Source organism: Coregonus lavaretus (assembly GCF_964263955.1).
Source record: "Coregonus lavaretus genome assembly, chromosome: 15".
NCBI lineage: Eukaryota > Metazoa > Chordata > Actinopteri > Salmoniformes > Salmonidae > Coregonus > Coregonus lavaretus.
Window position 1 is genome coordinate 31410528 of NC_140002.1, and position 8314 is coordinate 31418841.

Here is an 8314-nt window from a genome sequence, read left to right on the forward strand (position 1 = left end):
CATGCTTTACTGGTGGCAATGTGGAGTGTTTGTGTATCCGTATCTTTGTCTGTGCGTTAGAGTGAGGGGGATAAAGAGATCACGTTAGCCACCTGCATTTTGCTGAGAGAACATTTTGCAGTTTTACAGCAAATGTTTTTTTTACATGGCTTATGACGTGTTATTATCCTATCTGGGGAGGGGGGCGACCATAGAGGTCCTATTAAATTACTAGAGGGGCTATGTCATAAACCCTCAAAGTTGGTCAGGGAGAAATCCAACCCAGTCTAATTGTAATGAATGGCAGTAGAGGCATAATCCGGATTTTATTTATGCAGGAAAGTAAAACAAAGACCATAATTGTCTAAATGTTTTGTTTTCTTGGAAAGCTGAGAGTGTTATTATATGATACAATATCAGTACTTATCTAAGTCCTATCATCTACTGATTTCAGCCAGTGTATGGCTGTGGATTGACTGCATAGTTTGAATGGAATGTTGGCATATTGGCAGTTAATTTGAAAACGAAATGGAATCATTCCTCTAAAACTGTCTGGCTAGCTAGCTATCAAACATACAGTGCAGATAAATTATTTAAATACATTATTTTACACAATATCTTATCCCAGCACTGGCAAACCATGGATGACCAACTCCCTGACCAAAATGGCTGATCTTTATCCCATCATAAGAAGTTTCATGACCATTCTAGTATTCTAATCCCCAACCCCAAATGTATCTATTTATAAATTTTGGGGGGCTGGGCCTTGCGGGGGCTGCTGGGGTGTGTGGTATGCCAGTGCTGTTACTGTAACAGTAATTATAAGTTAACAGTGTAACATTGTGAAGTGTCTCTGGGGTCTCTGGGGTCCCACCAGGCAAGGTGAAATCAACACTTAATTATCCATGACTGGCTGACAGGCTGTTATTATGACTCTCCCTACATGATAGAGCTCATTGTCTAGGGAAGAACAGTTTGTTTAGCACAGACGCAAGGATATTAGCATGAGGGCAACTTACCCAGTTCAATCACAAATGTATATTTAATGTGTATCAAACCCTGAGAGCAAACATGTATTTACTCATGAAAGGGCTTACTGTAAAGTGATTCTGTTTTGAAGTATCCCAGTAAGTCAACAGAGCAATGGACTAATCTGTTATCAGCCTCATTTGTAGCCTTGCAAGCCTCCTGATCTCACGAGCTTACATGAATGTTCCCTGCACAGTCTTGTAATTTCAAGGCTACCTCATTTGGGCAATTTTAATGATAGCCTTTCCACCCCTCCCTTGTGTTACAACCTCTTCACTGGTCTGTCTGTTTTCTTGTTTTGGGAGTGTACACTATTAAAATAGAAAGACTCAAAACACCATCATTGTGTAGTAAAACCATGAAAAGTAGTTCACCTATGGTGGGATCTGGTGTTTTAATCTAAACCTTATGAACCTTATGATACACTGAATGTATTTAAAAATAGACTGGAAGTACTCTGAAACACCCAAAGTGGTTCTTCAATCTGAATAATTGTGTTTTTAAGTGAGTGTTGGGAAAACACTTTTGGTGTTTCAGTGCATGTAAAAGGCAGCATTAAAACATAAAAATAATGTTTTGGCAGACTGTGTCTCCCATACAATCAAATCGTTTTAAATTGTAAATGGTTTATAGCATAAATATTGATTGATGATTTTCAGTCAATATTTTGATTAACATTTTAAAGAAGACACTGGGAATGAAATCGTTTTCCTAGGGTTGACTTTGGCACTAATTATAGGCTACAGTTGCCAGGCCCATTGTGAGATTATAAATAATGTTACAATCAAAATGTTTAGGGCTATGTAAGTTATAGCAGAGGTCACATGTGTAAAGTGGGCTTTCATCAATGGCATTCATGTAAGAAGGTGGATGTGAAACCAGGTCTCCTACTTGTCAAAACACTGCCTTAGTGCACTCAGCCAGTCTTCAAGACTAAACTGGTGTGCTAAACCACCCTTGTTACAATGAGCACTGGGGCCTGATTCAGACTTGAGATGAGTAGACTTAACATAGATTCAAGTCATGTTAAATCACCTTATCTCAAGTCTGAATAGGGCCTAGGGAGAATATATTTTTGTGAAATTCCACCTTTATTTTGGAGTGAAAGTTGGACCGGCGGAAGCAGGAATTTAACCCCTGAATGCTGGGGCAGTAAGATGGCAAATTGATTTGGAATTTTACCCACTCAACCACACAGCCACGTACCGTATGAGGAACTTGGTCCCCCATATCAGAATACAAATGTTTAGATTAAAGGCAAAATGTGAACTTCAAACATTGTGCTGCCATACTGTTCAGAATTCAACACACTATCACAGCTTATTATGAAATAGACACAAATGACTTTTTCGAAATTCATGACAGGCACACGAAAAAGTCCATTGTGTATTATACGATTTTCTTTCTTCATAACGCATTCGTGTACATTACACAAATTCCAATTCGTTGCAATAGCCACCGAGCTAAGCTATCTCGGTGGCTAACATTAGCTAGGCTAAGGGTTAAGATTAGGGTTAGGGGTGAAGATTAGGGTTAGGTTTAGGGATTAGGGTTAGTGGTTAAAGTTAGGGTTAGGTAAAATGCTAGCTAAGTAGTTAAAGGGTTAAGGTTATGAGTTAGGTTAAAGGGTTAAGGTTAGGGGAAGGGTTAGCTAACATGCTAAGTAGATGCAAAGTAGATAAAAAGTAGTTGCAAATTTGCTAATTAGCTAAAGTTGTACATGATGAGATTCAAACACACAACCTTTGGGTTCCTAGACGTTCGCGTTATGCGCTCGACCAACCTCCCTCCTATCTGAAGTAACCTACTATCTGTGATTGAAATGCACTGTATACAAATATTGTACTGCACACTGTATATAAAGTCGTGTACTGCACACCAAATGTTTTTTTTCTTCTTCGTGTACCTGTCACAAATTTCCAATAAGCAATTTGTGTCTATTTCACAATAATCTGTTATACTGGGTTGTCAGAATTCCCCCAGTCTGAGGCATGGAGGTGGAGAGAGGGCATTCGTGGCAGGTGTGTCCTCTAGCAAACTCTATGGTCAAGTAACAAAACAGGCACGTTTGTGGATGCCTCCCCTGTATTCGGGTCCTTCAAAAACTCAGACAGGTGAGAGCACACCAAATGCTCACAGGAAGAGGTGAAGCGAGACATTTTACTCTGCCCAAAATCTGTCCATGAAAATAAGCCCACGGAGTGAGGAATTTTTGTATGGAGGTCAATGAGAGAGTGTTTTGGTCAATTTCTTGGGGGAATTGCTCACTTGCTACGTGAGGCTTATTTGATCGAGTAGAAGTTTTGTAATGGTTAGGTTGTTACGAATGCACTGATATAAGAGGACGCACGTGGCATTTCGTCAACTTACCCAAAAACAACTTAATATCGGAGTTGTGCTCGTTGTCATAGATAGAGGACTCATCATTGCTATAACCCGTTTTAGCATGGACATTGCCATTCAGGGCTTCCACCATTTTAAAGTAATCAACTGGGTGGGATTCCTATGAGTTGGGCGCAATCAGCCAATGAAGAAATTGACTACTTTCAAATGGAGATAGCCTCAATGGCACAGATATAAAGATGAGTCCTCTATCTATCTCAATTGCCTGTTGTGCACACACATATCTGCCCTCTCATTGACTAGAATGGTCCCACCTGATCTTGCCTCCTCCCTCCTGCCTTCCATCTTTGAGGACATGTTTTTCCATTGTTAGTGGTCACACGAATATCTTGTCAATATAATAGACAATCTTCGACGCTCAGATAAAACTCTCCAAAACAATCCAAGTATGTGTCAATGAAAACGTGAGTACAATGTTATCAAATTGAGAAAGGAAACGGTATAGGAATTCACTCAATAAGAATATTTGTTTTGTGTAGCATTTTTGGCCGCTAATGCTAATAATCCAAGTCAAACAGCCATTTTGATTAATTGATCAGTTTTTATGATGCTACATGTAGTTGTTAACTGCCACGTTATTGTTGTTTTAAATTAAGGCCTGCTTTTTAATTAATACTGCTGGCTTGTTTGCCTACTAACTTTAGTTTTGTGAAGACAAATTAATATATTTTCTTGTGTCCTTTGTTAGAGCATAATAATAATAATAATTTTGGAATTACTGATGAGTTTGTAAGTGCACCATATAAGATCAGGGAATATACAAATAGAAAAGGGACTCCCATTTACAGTATTTGGAAACTCCAGAAGACAGGATCTAATTCGGCAGTAGACTGGATGTTAAACACCACAAACGCCTCAGAGATAGTCAGGGATGTTGTTGACCATTGAGCCCCATGTTGTCTCTGCCCATTAGTGATGGTACAGTGGACTCTAAACTCTGTGATGCGTTTCCTGTCTCTCCACAGCACTTGTCAGTGGGGTGCCTTTCTATGTAGTTGATGCTCAGCTCTAACTAAGATCCTCCAGAGCCTTGTTTGCTGATGGAGACAGGCCTGCTGGGAGGCTGGTGTTGGCATTTGAGCTGCTCGTCAAAGCACAGTTGGGGTGAGGACAGCGCTCAGTGTTTTTGACTGTCACTGTCAGTTCTCTGACGTAATGTGTGCGCATGCAATGGGGTAAAAATAGGGAAGGTATTTCTGGGTCACAACTAACATGCTGCTAATCAATATGGGCCAATTCGCATACAGCTGAATCAGCAACCATCTGTCAGACCTCTGGTCTTTACCCTCTGACCCCTCTGCTGTTTACAGATACCAACAAACACTGTTTGTCTGACTACAGTGGAGGCTAGAGGCACTCTACTGTCCTGTCTCACTGTGTACATCTCTCTTCTGTCTTCCCATTAAGCCCTCCACAACTTTGTTTATATAGATTCAGACTTCCCTGTTTAGGTAAAGTTCCTAAATCTGCATCGCTGGAGCACTGATATTTACAGTATATGTATCTACAGTACATTCTATCACGATCTTCTTTTATTCACATGGAATGAGACTGAAACCCATTCAAATAAGCTACTTATACTTTTACTACTATACTATTTCTATATGAACCCTCAGATTACTCAGTCCCAGTGCTTTCAGGCAGTTCTCCAATGGCATATTGCTGAACCAAAGGTCTCAACACCCCCTATTAACACTAACATATTAGCAGCAGATAACGCCATGTGTAGTAAACTGTGGCTGATGAAAAGAACAGATTGTGAGTGTGAGCTACCTGTCAAACGTAAAGGGTAAAAGACAGGTGTTTGATGTCCAGGGATGAGTGTATCTGCCAAGCAAATGAATACAGACCAAAGTCATAGTGTTGCCATGTTTGGCATGTCCGTGTGCCACTGTTATTGTCTGTATGTGATGAAAGAGGTCTTTCACCACGTATACATCCGGTTTACAACTTCCCAGTGGATTAAGAAGCTAGTAGCCTACGTAGGCAGACTGTAGTATGGTAAATTACCTCCTGTTTATGATGATGTATTTAGATATGGGTTTAATGCACTGAAATAACTGTGAAATTATATTATCATAGCCATGTATGTAATACTGGACAGGCTGTCTCATCGTCTCCCCCGCACACTTTCCTTCCCTCAACTTAGTCTATTTTAACAAGTGGGACCCCTCTCTGTCATCCCTAAGTCTGCCCTAGTTTTCTGTGTCCCAGTCTTGTCTCAGTGTGTCTCATTTATTAATTACATTTTAGTTATTTAGCAGACGCTCTTATCCAGAGCGACTTACAGTTAGTGAGTGCATACATTATTATTTTATTTTTTCATACTGGCCCCCCGTGGGAATCGAACCCACAACCTTGGCGTTGCAAACGCCATGCTCTACCAACTGAGCTACATCCCTGCCGGCCATTCCCTCCACTACCCTGGACGACGCTGGGCTAATTGTGCGCCACCCCATGGGTCTCCCGGTCGCGGCCGGCTACGACAGAGCCTGGATTCAAACCATTTCTATACACACAGTACCAAACATAAAGCAGATACAGTGAACAGAGGCCCAGTGAGGCCAAAGCAGGAATTATTGTATGAATCGTATTCTATACAGTGTTATCCTACCAGACTGGAGACTACTGGGAGCAAACTTACAAGACACATCGCTACTGTTTATAGCACAAAGTCTGAACACTGTCTTAAGATAAACACTAAGTGGACTCATTTACTGTGTGTGTAATCAAATCAAATCAAATCAAATTGTATTTGTCACATGCGCCGAATACAACAGGTGTACACCTTACAGTGAGATGCTTACTTACAAGCCCCTAACCAACAATGCAGTTTTAAGAAATAAAAGTAACAAATAATTAAAGAGCAGCAGTAAAATAACAATAGTAAAATAACAATAGCAAGGCTATATACAGGAAGGTAATGCTCACTCATTCGTTCCATTATTGCTTGCATGGTCTTGTTCTGTAATTTTTTTATCTGACACCTCTCCCAGCCACCTCTGGCTCTGGTTGCAGCAGTCAAGATTTGATGTGAAAGTGCTGAGATGAATGGAATGTTTGTGTTGATTCGCTCTCCCACTTTCATGAATGATTGATGTGTTTTCCAGCAATGATAGTGTTTGTGCTACCTATGAAGTGACAGAAGAGAGACTTCAATTCTGCTCAAACTCAGAAAGAGGTAACCTCCAGGCTGGCCTGTCATAGCCACAGGTCGAATGTCAGATGTTAATTACCTCAGATGAGGCAGCTCAGGAGGTAAAGCAGGACTGTATTGTAAAGCAGAGAGGCCTGCCATAGAGTATAGGTGGAGTCCTATTGATTCCAGGTGATGTAATTACTCAGAGCTTATATTCTCCATAAGGTTACTGTGACCTTTAGCATAGATCAATTCAATCAGCAGACACATGACTCCACACGCCATGGTTACTCCGCTCCACACCCTCCATTCCTCCCTCCACACCCCACTACTGGGGGAATTCAGATACATTACTGACGTCTGTTTGACTGACCCTGTGTGTGTGTGTGTGTGTTTTCCTACACTATTCATAATAATATAATAATACAATATACAGTATAATAATATACAGTTGAAGTCGGAAGTTTACATACACTTAGGTTGGAGTCATTAAAACTTGTTTTTCAACCACTCCACAAATTTGTTGTTAACAAACAATATATTTTTATTTTTATTTTTTATTTTTAGGGGGTAGATCAGCTTTAATATTGCAGATAGATTGTAACTTCCATCAATGTAATTGTCTGCATCACTTCCAATCCCCCATATGTTTTTTTCTTATTTTTTTCTCGCATATATACAAGTATTTGATACACTGCCGATTTTGCAGGTTTTCCTACTTACAAAGCATGTAGAGGTCTGTAATTTTTATCATAGGTACACTTCAACTGTGAGAGACGGAATCTAAAACAAAAATCCAGAAAATCACATTGTATGATTTTTATGTAAATCATTTGCATTTTATTGGATTTTTGTTTTAGATTCCGTCTCTCACAGTTGAAGTGTACCTATGTTAAAATTACAGACCTCTACATGCTTTGTAAGTAGGAAAACCTACAAAATCGGCAGTGTATCAAATACTTGTTCTCCCCACTGTATATATATACAGTGGGGCAAAAAAAGTATTTAGTCAGCCACCAATTGTGCAAGTTCTCCCACTTAAAAAGATGAGAGAGGCCTGTAATTTTCATCATAGGTACATGTCAACTATGACAGACAAAATGAGGGAAAAAAATCCAGAAAATCACATTGTAGGATTTTTTATGAATTTATTTGCAAATTATGGTGGAAAATAAGTATTTGGTCAATAACAAAAGTTTCTCAATACTTTGTTATATACCCTTCGTTGGCAATGACACATGTCAAACGTTTTCTGTAAGTCTTCACAATGTTTTCACACACTGTTGCTGGTATTTTGGCCCATTCCTCCATGCAGATCTCCTCTAGAGCAGTGATGTTTTGGGGCTGTCGCTGGGCAACACAGACTTTCAACTCCCTCCAAAGATTTTCTATGGGGTTGAGATCTGGAGACTGGCTAGGCCACTCCAGGACCTTGAAATGCTTCTTAGCATTTGTCATGCTGAAAGACCCAGCCACGTTTCATCTTCAATGCCCTTGCTGATGGAAGGAGGTTTTCACTCAAAATCTCACGATACATGGCCCCATTCATTCTTTCCTTTACACGGATCAGTCGTCCTGGTCCCATTGCAGAAAAACAGCCCCAAAGCATGATGTTTCCACCCCCATGCTTCACAGTAGGTATGGTGTTCTTTGGATGCAACTCAGCATTCTTTGTCCTCCAAACACGACGAGTTGAGTTTTTACCAAAAAGTTCTATTTTGGTTTCATCTGACCATATGACATTCTCCCAATCCTCTTCTGGAT